Source organism: Xyrauchen texanus, chromosome 39, assembly GCF_025860055.1.
Source record: "Xyrauchen texanus isolate HMW12.3.18 chromosome 39, RBS_HiC_50CHRs, whole genome shotgun sequence".
In the NCBI taxonomy this organism is placed as follows: Eukaryota; Metazoa; Chordata; class Actinopteri; order Cypriniformes; family Catostomidae; genus Xyrauchen; species Xyrauchen texanus.
The window spans coordinates 19,733,776-19,747,691 of NC_068314.1; positions in this window are offsets into that span (position 1 = coordinate 19,733,776).

Genomic DNA, 13,916 nt, shown 5'->3' on the forward strand with positions numbered 1-13,916 from the left:
GTATAGAACCCTAAAGTGTTTTGGAATGTTGAATTTTTGCAAATGAGTAGAAAAGCAGGCTGAAAATTATGAATCAATTTGTATGGAAAAGTTTCTCATGTAATTCTAACATGGATGTGGTGATGCCAACCACATGGAGTTTTTATTTTGAATGCTGCTGCTGAAAGTCTTTACCTTTTGACACTATAGTCATGGTGCTAAACTGACATTATTCATTTTAGAGGACAGTATTTAGACAGTATACATATGTAATGAATGAACCTCACAAAATGTACCTTCACTAACAAAAAAGAGCCAAAACTTGTAATGTTTTTTGGACAGCTATGTAAAATGTAACAGTATACTGTTTAGTACCATGGAGTAGTATGTAAATACCATGATACAAGAATATGGAATTAATTCGATATCAAACTCCTCACACAACAATTTGTCATTAAACAAAAATAGTCTCTTTTTTCGTTTTCACATTTGCTAAAAATGTGTCTGATAATTACTATCAAAACACACAACAACAAACAAACAAAAATGACATTGTAGTATGGAGAATAATGTGTGTGTCGTGAATATAGGTAATTATGGTATAGGTTATTCTTTGAAATGCCTTGAAGTACCTTTTAAATACAATAACATGGTATTTAGTAATCATTCAGCACCATGCCATACAGTGCTTTTTGTAGATTGGGTGGTTTTAGATCTGTGTTTCTGTATCTGTCTACTTATTAAAACCTATTACAACACAACATATAATATTTGTCATGTTGGATTCTTTACTATGTTTAGCATAAAAAATACTTTTTAATTTGTTCTTCTATTTTTCTACTATTTTACTAGCCTTCTTGTTCTATAAAGTGCTTCCGATAAATTTCTTATTAGTGCAAATGATCTAATAAATACTTTTTATAAAGATGAACACACTGAAATAAAGATGAACTGCCTTATATTGTAAATAGATCACAAACGTCCTTTTTTTTCTTCTTTGAATCAATATTTTTTGTTGATATATAGTAGTTTGCATAAAGATACACAAAATTATGTTTTAGCCATGCAATTATATGGTAAACAGCATTACTGCATTCTTGATGGAAATACTGAGGCAGAAAATTATGTATTTTGAAACAGTAATATCTTTGCCAAAGGGACAGTCTTGAATTTGTTTGTTTGGTTGGTTGGTTGTTTCATAATGTCAAAATAGTGCAGAACATAGTTTTTTTTTAAGGGTTTAAGTGCTAGCATAAAGGGGAGAACAAGATGACATGAAGCTTGTCAGGACAGATTGCATTGGAGTCAGAGTGAAAAAAGATTAAATCCTACATTATGCTGTAAAATAGTGAGGTAAAAAAATATTTTAAGTTTTAATATATGAATTATAATTTAGTATATATTTTATTATATTTAAAATAAGAGATATGTATATATAGCTTATAATATTAAGCCCGTGTAACCAACACCGATCACAAGGGGTCCTCTTCTCTGCCTGAGAAATTCAGTGGTATTTTAAGCTGCACCAGAGCCCTTCTAAGGTCAACCAGCTACAGGCTAATAGCCTAATATAGAATAACGCGGCAGTCCCATAGACTTTCTATAGCGGTACACTGCCGTGGAGTCAAGAGGCAGTTCTTTTTGAATGGATGTCTATGGAAGAGATGCTTCAGTGTGCTGAATAAACAGCTTTTGTGAGGAAACAGTTCATCCTGTAATTAACTGATTATCTGCCTGCTAATCTTCAACATGTTTTACACTAAACAATCCCTTTTGAATGAACCATGTGTGGAGTATTGCTGTTTATTATAAGAAGACCATGACATTTTTCTGAAAGGTAGGTGTCAGTTTACGGCTCTCCCCATTCATTTGTGTGGGATGACTTGACTTACTTACCATGACTTACTGTCTTAACACACTAGTTGATATTATGCTCTCTCCTTTGATAGGACAGTGCTGGTTATTATTAAAATTAGTTAAACAATCTCTGGCTGCACTATGGAACTTTGTGCTTTCTAGCGACATCTGTGGTTGAAACTTGAAATTGCAAGTAACTTGCGGAAGAACAATTTACTTGAGTTGTGTTACCATGTACGATTATTAGAAGCGACTTTGGGTTTGTTATTTCAGTAAGTCACTTATAAATATGGGATTTTTATTGTGGGTTGTGGTTTTGTTTCTAGAGTACAGTTGCTTTTTTGGGCTTGCTGATGCTTGGGCCCCCAGAGCACTGCAACCCACTACTAACAGCAGCTGCTGCATAACACCATCTACCATTCAAACAGCACTCTAGAGTGCATCAGTGGTGTCAGATACACTGCCAGTTGAAGACGGCCATGCTGCCTTTTTAATTTTATATTATATTTTATTTTATAAGTCGGCAGCAGAGGCCAGGGCCGGACTGGGACACAATTTCAGGCCGGGAAATCCTACACCCATCCAGGCCATCCTATGCACCCAAATAAAATTTAGAAACACGGACAACCTTGTTTTTTTTCCCCATAAATAACATTTATTTCACAGTATGGCCATAACATAAAAACATAAACAACCAACCTAGAAGTAAAGCAGTCCTAATATCAAATGGGTCTGCACATAATGTACATACAAGCATTTACTCTAGAAGTCCAAAGCGGTTTCTACCTCTCTACTTCTCACTCATAAGTGTATAAACTGCAGAAGAGAGGTTAAACAAAAATGTTAGCTTAGAAGGTCAGCAGGTTGCGTAAGACTTCACTGCTCTCAGCAACTTTATCAATAATGTTGTCAGTGTCAATTCCAACAAGTATCTCCGTCTCTGTTGACATTAACATGAAAGCCTCAAGGTGTTCCTGATTAATAGAGGTCCTAAGTCTGTTCTTCACAAGCTTCAGTGTGGAGAAGCTTCTTTCACAGGCTACTTGTGTCACAGACAATGTCAACAAAAATTTGCAGTCCAATGACATGATAGGCATTAGTGAGAATTAGGATTAAAAAATGTGCACTGCAATTACAACTGCAATAAATAATGTTATGAGATTGATGTTTTAAATAAATGTTTGAATATAAAAAAATGCAATACTTAAACATTAAACTAAACCGTCAATAGGTGGAGGCAAGTGACCGTCTTAATTAGTGAGTCATTCATACAAAAGATTCGTTCAAAACGCTGAATCATTCAGTAACAAAACACAGCGCTGATGTAGCTTTCCTTTGGAACTATTTTAGTCGGTGAAATAGAACAAAAACAGATAATATGGTTTGCGTCTCAAATGTAAGTAACTTAATAATAAATATTAACTACGCTACTTGTTTATTGAACAATAAATTCAATGTAACATTTTCAATCGTGATAATATTCAGCAAAACAGCTCACGTAATTGTGTTATTTTAAACTAAATCATATGTTATAAATAAAAAAAACAACAATTAGAATTTTTACCTCAGTACATTTCTTCTGTGAGTTTTCTGTGTGCACTCATTTGTTTTGATTTCTCCACGAATGTAACGTTAGACAGGCGCTACCGCTTACATTTGCTAGCAGTTCAATACTAAGTTAACGAAGAAAAAATTACAGTATTTACAGATGAAACTGACCTGCACTTGAAGCCCTGAACAGGTCAGTAATTTTGCAACATTTTGCTGCTTCTTCTTGGAGTGCTTTCTTTTTTTTTTGTCTTTTCCCTCTCTGCTCCACCTGGCCGTTTTCTCCCCATCATCGGGTGCTGCTCGCATTTTCTGTTTAACCGTTTGTCTGAGACGTAAAGTCGAATCGTAGCCTTGCCAGTCAAGACTAACAGATTCATGATTTAATTTTTTTTATTGTTATTAATATTAATAATAGTTTTATTGAATGACGAATTCAAAAATGATCACTGGTAAAGGTAGTAATATAAAATAATAATAATAAAAAAAATAAAAAACCGCTGGCTGGCAGCAGGCCAACTTAGTCACCAGACCAGCGGGAATTGTCCCGGTGCTCCCGATGGCCAGTCCAGGCCTGGAAGAGGCCCAAAGAAACAGAGACAGCAGAAAATTAAAGAAAAGTTGAAGAAGGAGGAAGCGAACGGGACAGTTTTTCTATAAGTATATATATATATATATATATCAAGTATATATATTGACTCTTTATAAACATATGATGAATGAGCCTTTTTGCAACTATCTGTCTCATATTAGCTCAACTGCTGCATCCGGCTCATCTTTATCCGTCTCCTCAGCTGATTAGCCCTATTGGTGGCCAGGTGTGCGCACTTACTGCCAGGCTCCACCGCTCCAGGCAGTCGGCAGCGAGCCCCTCCTCCCCTTGCGGATGGTGGCCATTCCTCTGACCCATCCACCTCTGGCAGCATGCTCCACCGCTCCAGGGGGCAGACAGCGAACCCCTCCTCCCCTCGTGAATGACGGTCGTTCCTCCACGTCCTAGTGGCCAGCTGCGGCGACTCCATCCCCTGGCGGATGGCCATGGCTGCTCCTTTGGGTGGACGACAGTAGTGAGAACTCCACGACAGCGCATCCCTCCTCCTTCCTGGGTTTCGGCACCAATGTAACAGGAGGGATTAAACAAACCGAAACAAAAAGACATAAACACACACATGGCAGCTACATGTGCCTCTCTCTCTCTCAAACTGCCACATCTGGCTTATCTTTATCCCTCTTCTCAGCTTATTAGCCCGATTGGAGCCTGGGCATGCACACTCACAGCCTGGTGGCACCCTCCTCCTAGTCACAAAAAGCAACACAGAATTTTAAAAACGTTTACAATGTAAAAATCCAACAGATCCAGGGTTAGTACAGAAATAGTACAGAAATATCTCAACTCAAACAAGTCAAATCAAGGTTATATTAAGTTTGCCATCAAAAAATGTTAATACCGACCTGATATGAAATTCCTTAAAAATTAAGGGAGGTGATCTTTCCAGAAGCAGTGGTACAGTGACAGTCCCTGGATTGAATATTCACCTGATGGCATAAATTACAGAATGTACTGTTTCAGATGTTGATTTTTTATGAGCCATGAAGACATGTACAAACACCAAGGTGGATGGATGGCAGTTGGTGTTATAAACTGGAAGAACGCAAAACAAAAGATCAAAGAACACAGTAGTTGTGAGTGTCATATGCTGAGTATGATAAAATGGCATGCACTTAAGAGAAATGCTCTAACAACAGCATTTGAAAGAGCTCACCAAAAAATGCTGGCAGCCAGAGAATAGGAAAGACAGATGAACAGGTTGTTTCGTTTAATTGATATAACATTGTTCTTGACACAACAAGGAATTGCCTTTGGCAAGCTTTTACTTTGGTGGAACAGCTTTATGCTTTCATAGTGGCGTGTTTCAAATGTGAAACAAATGTGTCCAGATCAGCATCCACTCGAGTTACAAAAACTCTCTAAGGTTTTCAAGGCCTTCTCCCTACATGCCCATTGAATCTCAATGAAAACCCTGCAAGCAATTGTGAAATTTCTGACTAGAATTACAGAACAAGACCCACGAGATGGAGCCACTGGAGAAGCAAAGATAGAGCTGCATTAAAGCAACTTTGAATTCCTGCTCTGTTTGGAAATGACAACTTAAACTGCCTTTCTTGAAACAGCAAGTGCCTCCATTGCCCTTCAAAATGAAGACTTGGATTTGAGAGCTGCATAAACCATTGTAAGTGGTGTAGTCACTCGGCTGAGAGAGATAAGTAATAAGGAGGAGTTCAAAACCATCTATGAAAGAGCCACCAACAATGCTGAGGCAGCATGTATTGATGTTCCTGATGCCATTTCTGGACATGGAAGAAGAAGAATAATACCGGCATAGTTGATGCACTGCTCAACATCAGCAGCAAAGGATCATGAGCCACACACACACTGGAGGAATTTTGTGTTGGATCATGTGTTGGAGAAATGTGTTGGATCATGAGGCCAAGGAAGGTGCTCATGTTCTCTGCAGCTTTTATGGAGTTGAGGAAGAGTGTACTGCTGCCAAATGTAAATTAAATGTGAAATGTATAGTTTTACTGACTTTACAGTAAGTGACATACAGTGGGTGTGTCACTACAGTACAACTGTGTGTAATAATCTGTCCAGATGGTGATACTGTAGTTTATTTCATAATGTTTTGATTTTCCTTTAAATATTCTTTGGATTCATCTCTCCACTCAAAGTTGCCTTTTTTGTTGTAATTATTTCTATCAATGTAAAAAATTAAATACCATTAGGTTATGTTAGTAGTCTCACATTCATTATTGTGACCACAAGGTCTGTTTACAATGTCTACCAGGGTGAAGAATATGTAGTTATTATTAATAGTTGTAATATTGGTATTAATTAAAATTAGCTCTGTGGTGATGGATAGCCCTTTTTATATTTGAGCCCCTGCCCCTGAGGAACTCTCTGCAAGTCCCTGTTCCCCAGCAGCCAGAAAATGCAAAAGCTTTTTCTGTTTGCAGACATGATGTAAAGACACAGGGATAAATGACATAAGCCTGCGAATTTCAGGTAAAATTCGACCTGACAGCTCTAATTGTAAATCATTTTGTAGGCTTACCATAGTGAACCTAGGTAAGGCAAGGATATTGTTTTGAACACTGATTTTTTTTTTATGTACTCACTCAACAATGGCATTCTGTTCATTAACAAAATTTGTTTTGTATTGTAGCTTAAACTTTTAGCTAAATCTTTTTCAACAAAATACTGTATGCCTCAAAAAAAATGATTTTTGGGTGTCCATTATTTTTCTACTGTCTCAAATTTTGATGCCTTGCCTTTGAATTTAGTTGTAGTCAACTTATAGCCCTTTTCCACCGACATTGTTCAGGGTGGATTCCTGGGCCGGTGCAAATTCTTGAACTGTTCCGTGCGTTTCCACAGCAGAAAAGGCCATTCCGGGGCCAAAATCTGGTCTGACACCACTGGACAAAACTTGCTGGTCTCCACGCAGGAACCGATTATATAAGGGAGCAGAGGGCGGGATAATGTTTTGTCACCAAATTCTTCCCAAACAACAGCAGTAGCTACTGTCTGCAGCAAGGAGTTCGTCTTTACTCTATAAAAACAATAAGAACACACAAAACTGTCAGACGTCAAATGCGTTCAGGTAACACGGAGGAAACAAGCATTCTACTTGGGATGTGGTCTTTACGAAGATCCGAGATAAACTAGAGAAATTGCAAAGGGGAAAAAAATTGTCTACGAGAAGATACAGCACGAAATGATGCATGCCGGCTTCAATCAGACAATAGACCAAATCATAATCAAATTGAAAAACACTTAAGGAAGTGCAGGGAACAAAAGCAACAGTGGACAGAGCAATAATGTTTTGGACCCGGACACCGACCAGCCTATTATCCAACCAGGATATTCAATTCAGCCGAGATAAACACTGAATCGCTGGTGTCCTCTGCTGCTGATCTCAGTAAGTTATTATATTTGCCAACTTTATTAGCTTTCCTTACACTGTTGTCCTCTTATTTTGTGCATTGTTTTGTTCAGAAATGGCAATTTTGACCAGCTACTCATCAGCTTCGGAAGATCGTTAGCTATAAGTTAAGTAAACGTAGGGATTCTCAATAAAGACATAAACATAATATTACAGTATTTGCTATGGCAAAACTCCAAATATAACCATATGCTACACTAATGTTAATAATGATTCCACTGTTACAGTTTACAGAATTTAGTTAGTTAAGCCATAGTTCATACAAAATAATATAATTACATTATCTGTCATCTTTAGCATAGATGTTGTCTCTGACAATCTTGTTAAGCAATGTAATAACATTAGACTGCATTACTCCGTACTGTATATTTAAATATGTCCTCAAAAACAAGAGTAAAAGCTGTACACAAACACAGTTGTGACATGACATGTTTGTTTATTGGAATGTAAAGTAGTTGCGTAACCCATTACGTCACCGTTCTTGTCTTAAGTCAGTGGAAAAGTGAGGCCGGCTTATGAAAGGCTCCAGATTGCCCTGGCTGTGAACCAGCGGAGCACAGACTCTGCAAGCGAACCATTGCCATTTTGGTTGAAAAGGGCTATTAGTTTTCTCAAGGGCTACATCGTAGTAACTATGGTTGCCTTTCAAGAAGGTAACTTCAACACTGCATCAGAAGCTGACGCTATGGGAGAACTCTTCCGGACGCATGACTTTGAAAGCCATCTTTTACCATCACGCCAATTCTATTGCACTCTGTTGCATTGCATTTCTAGCACGCAATCTATGCTGACGCCATCGTGAGCATATAAGATGGAGCCCAGCTTCACACCGTCATAAATAACCTCCATATTCAGTCTTTACTGCAGCTGCCTTTGTGGTGCTTGTTAAAAGCAATATGCCAAGTATTGGCACTCTGGTCACCAAGATCTCTGCCTAGGAAATTGGCAGGTCTTTGGGAGGTTTTTACTGTTGTTACCACCATATCAAAAGACTGCCATGTCACAACACAGAGAATTTAGGTTTTACCTAGTCAGCCAAAACAACAGTTTCCCAGCTGTCGTGAACCAGAGTTTGTGGCGTGACAATTAATTTCTATGAAGAGAATATGTCATGTCATGTCAGAGAACATGTCACAACACAAAGGTTAATCATCATTGCGAGGCATGCATGCAGCAAAGACCTTGTGGAGAGGTTTCTTCCACATTCCCAGGACAGCTCTCTTCAACGGAGTTTCATTTATGGTTGCCAAGTTGGAATGTGGGCTGTTGCACATAATGGAAATAAGGCACTTGAATTGGACACTTATAAGTCTCCATTCAAGGTAGTTACTCAGAGACAGATTTTGTCTTATGTCCGTCCACTGAACTGGTTTGTGTGAAGTGATTTGCAGACATGTATATCCCTTTGCTGCAGACCAATTATGAGATTCGCCCTTAAGGACAATGCCTTCCAGTTCAAGGTCCTGCCCTTTGGGTTGTTCTTGGCTCTTTGCACGTATATGAAATATGTAGATGCTGCGCTCACTCCACTGAGTCCAAGTGGCATCCGTGTTATCTCAACGATTGGTTGAAGGTACATGCGTGTAAGCACAGAGATCTGTTGCTCGAATATTGGGGCATCAAAGGTAACTGGACGAAGGAGCATGTGAGTGCCCAGTCATCAAGTTTACTTCCTAGGAATGAAACACGACTCTGTAACCATGTTGGCACCTGATGGATGAACGCGTTCAGTCCATTCTGCTACACTTGGATGCTTCAGTACCAGCAAGGACAGGGCTTGATGGCTTCTGCAGCCGCCGTCACCCTGCTAGGCTTGCTACGGATGAGAAAACTACAATACTAGATCAGCCCGAGGGTCCCTCATCAAGCTAGCCTTATAGTGACGCATCATGCTTGGATATGTTAAGTCATGATAGCTATTGAGGAGAACCGAGTATTTTGGAAAAGTGTGACACCCGTCAAGATGGTCAGATGCAAAGATGTCACCACGACGTGTCCTACACAGGCTGGGCAGCCCTGTGCAATGGATGTCCGGCATTTGGCACATGAAAATGTGCACAAACTGTGTGGCAAATAAATCGCCTTGAACTACTTACTCTTGGCTCTGAGAGCCTTTTGGTCAGACATCAAAGTTTCACATCCTGACTCGCATGGACAGCACTGCAGTTGTGGTGTATATAAACCGGCAAGGAGAGTACGGTCAAAGTGCCCAATGTTGAACCTGGCTAGCCGAATTCTTCTCTGGAGCGAGTCATGACTCCTTTGTGCAACGCATGTTCCCAGCTACCTGAGCACCAGAGCAGGTTAACTCTAGCATCAGGGTGCCCAGACCGGGAAATGAAGACTCCACCTGCAATCAGTTCAGTAGAATTGGGAGGTATTTCAGGAAACCGAACCTGAAACCCTCTGGCAAATATGCATTTCCCCTTCAGCTTGCTACATCAAGTATTGTGCAAGATAAAGGAAGACAAGGAAACAGTGATACGTGTTGTGCCAAATGGCCCAATAGCCATGGTCTCAGATGTGGTAGAGCTGTGAATGTTCCCCCATGGTAAATTCCTTTGAGATCGGATCTACTCTCTCAAGCTTAAGGCACGATCTGGCATCCTTGGTGAGAATTATGGAGACTGCATGTCTGGCCTATAAACGGGGCTTGTTAGACACAATAGAGTTGTCTCAACCAGTGTAAAACATCATATTTCAGGCCAAGGCCCCCTCAATGAGGCGACTGTATGCCTTAAAGTGATGGGACTATAACTTACATGCCAGCAATGATGCATGCATAGGGCGGCGCGCCAAGAGTCACCAGCCAATCAACTTGCCATGACGGTGCAGGGTTTTAAGGACATTGCCCTGGAAGGAGTTCCCTCAGCATCACCTACTGATGAAGCGCCTCCTTCCCTCCTTTCAGGGAACCAAGGTTGCGTCAGTAACTAGAACATTCTTTAAATTTTTTCTACTGCCTCCTTCTGGTTGCAATTTTTATGACACCCACCAAAGTACTACTAGACCAGTGGTTCTAAAGCTTTTTTTGATAAAAGCCTCCCTACTACAAAAGAAGAAAACATAAAACACAAAACTCAGTATTTGTGTTATTTTGTTAATTTGCTCAATGCAACTTGCATTGCATAATTTTAAAGTTTTGTTAATAAATTCAGCAGGCTTACGCATCTTGAATGTGAGACCAAACCTTGCATTTCTTGAATTCAAGCAGACAGAGGGCTATATCTGGGGCATATAAAATGAAAATGCAAAGACAGAAACTAATAATAAAAGTGATATTGTTCATATATTTTACATTTGCCTTTTAGACCATTTTAAATTATTAATTAATTATTAATTTTTTTATAGTTTTAACAGTGGTATTCATAACAAGACCATCGTAAACACAAGGAAGCATGGATCTTCTTCGCTACCATGGTTAGATGTAACATGATTTCTATAAAACAAACTATGGCATTTTTGTAATTATAAACAGTAGACCTATTCTAAACACATTTAAAATCAATAAATACAAAGTATAATATTTATAAGTTGTAACAAAAATGTATTATATTCCCTCACTCCCCTAATGACCAATTTAATATAGCTTAAGTAGTGATATGATAATATTTATAATCAATCTATTTCTGCCAAAAGTACAAAAGTTTCTAAGTACAGTTAGTGTTACTATATTAAATTCAAGGATGATGATGTAGAATTCTGTGCCAAATTCAAATGTTTTCTGCTTCTCACACCTTGCTCCTTGTTGTGCCTCAGAGTGTGTATTTGAAATTGGTAAACCAGACACTTCAGATGCGTCACTGGACTTCCAACATAGATAATTGAGTACTGATATACTCCAAGTCTAGATAAACGTTTTAATGCAAAGAGAAACTTGACAATAGATTTGATTATTATGACTGATAAACGCCCCCCATTTGTAACCTAACGCCACCTCTCTACTAATTTGCTCTCAGCGCCCCCTGGCATCCTCTGAATGCCTCCCAGGGTGGCAGTACCACCCCCCGTTGAGAACGCCAGTACTAGACAGACTGTGCTAAACCTATAAACATGCAAAGACATGGTGCAAAAAAAATAAAAATGTAATTCAGGAATTAAATGGTAGTTTCTGATATCTTAAACACTAAGGGCCAAACAAGGAGACTTTCTACTTGCCCCACCCGAGCTGAGAGCAGGAATTTTAAAGAATGTTGTCAGGTAGAGCTGCTTGTTCACATGAGCACTCAAGAACTTTGGCACACCTGACACCCTTTCCTGTGACTATGTGTGGTGTCCCTGGTGGTAGGTTGCTAGGTGATGCCAGCCATGTAAACATGGTGAGGTGTCAGCTATACCGTGGGAGACAAAATGCTTCAGTGACTTGAGGAACCAGAGGGCTGGAGGGCAAGCCGGGGCCATATGAATTCATTTCAAGAGGAAATGGTACACCTTGGAGCCCTGCAATAAAAGAGCAGCACAAACTCTGCAGAAAGGCTTTTGTATACTTGCTTTCTGACAAATAACTCAAATGCTGAAATACGACAGGCTAACAGGGAAAATCAAGTGTATACTGCAACAGATGTAGACCACTATCAGTTTCTGTGAAGAAACTGAAATAAAATATTTTTTTAAAGAGTAGTTTTATGGTACAAAATGTAATAGTCTGGAATTTAGAAATAAATTTTAGACTACAAAACAATGCAACACACCACATTGATTCATTACTCATCTGATTTTTTTGCATTGGTCTTAAACATAACCTATGGAATCAGTAAAAACTGTTATGTTGAGTTAGCTATAAAATGTGAAAATATTATTTACCATGAATGAACTGTCCATATAAGTTTGCTCCAACAAATGTATTTTAATGGACAGATCCTAAGCTAACAACTGCACATATTCACATTTTATTGTGTTTATTCTTGTCCTGCATCCCAGCTGTTACAAACCAAGGACCAATACAATCAAATACAGAATAATGGATCACAATTAAGACATTTAGTGGGTGTTTTCAAAATCATCTATGCTATGTGTTTGGATGTGATGCTGATGTTTATTTGATGCATTTACACTTTTAGAGAAGTGAGAATCTGACAAGATGGCAACAGACCACTGGGTGGCAGTAAAGCTCAGGATACATTTAGGAAGACCTTTCTCAATTGCTGTTCAAAACTTGAAATATGCTGCTTTTGCAGGCAGTACACAGAGGTAGAAAGGCATCAAGGCATCACATCCTGTCTGATGAGCCATTTTCTCAGACTCTGTTGTCCACCTTAGATATAGCAAATACATATCTTAATTAGATCTTCAACTTACATGAAATGTGTTTAGAACTAATTTTGTGCAACAAATTAACTTTAAATGTTGTACACAGGATGTGATTAAAGTTGAAAAATGTATTAAGTGATGCAAATGTTATTGATTGGCCAATCCATCTGAAGCTTCTGAAGACTGGATTAGACATGAACAAATGTTGGATTTCACTGTCCTGATACAAGAGTTAACGGTGGATTATCCGAAAATCTGTTATAGGCCTAGGAATAATGCTCAGTTTTTCTTTATTTTTTTAGCACAAATGTTTATTAATCTATCTTTTGGTTCATTCAGTCTCATTTCATTCTTTCCCTCATGCCGTTTCTGTTCATTCAGTCATCTTTTATTGTAGAAGTCTTGCTAAAAATGTTCAGTTTAATTAATGTTAAGGGCTCAATACAAGTTCAGTTCAATCAACAGCATTTGTGGAAGTTTGATACCCCAAAAATTATTTTGAATCATTGCATCCTTTTCTTTAAAAAAAAAAAAAAAGAAGAAGAAGCAAAAGTTACAGTGAGACACTAATGATGAATGAGATTTTTGGAGGGTTTAAATATAGAAATGTAGAGCTTATAATTTAATTAAAGCACTTGCATTAACTAACAAGGTGTTACTTTGTAGAATTGCTGTGTAATGGCATCATAGCAACGAAGCTGTAAAATTGGACATACATTTACAAAGAAAGGGTTAGTAAGCAATTTACACTAAAATCATGTTAACACACATATTGTTTATGTCTTGTGGCTATACTTTTGAAACAGTGAGTATTTTAATGTTTACAGATTTGCCCCATTCACTTCTTTAGTAAGTGCCTCAATGTACCAGATTTGTGCCTTTTTTTTCTTTTCTTTTTTTAGAAAAGGAGGGATCAATCAAAATACATTTTTGTGGTAATCAACATAATGCCACAAGTATTGTTGACTGAGCTTAACTTTTATTGAACCTGGAATATGCCTTTAAGATTGCTGCATGTTTTGCTACTCTGGTTGAAAAGTCTACCTGGACATCACAGAAATTGAATGGTTGTCTTACATTTTAGGAAGCAAAATTTCGCTGCTCTCTCAGACACCTAAAATTTACTTGAAATTAAAGCAACGTCAAATATCTAAGTAAATTAATATTTAAAAAGTGTATACATAAAGCCAATTTTTCTGCTACTATGTGCTTATTTCTTGTGCATTTTATGTGAGGAGTGCAATGTGTGTGACGTGTGAGTGACTAGATGAAATTGAG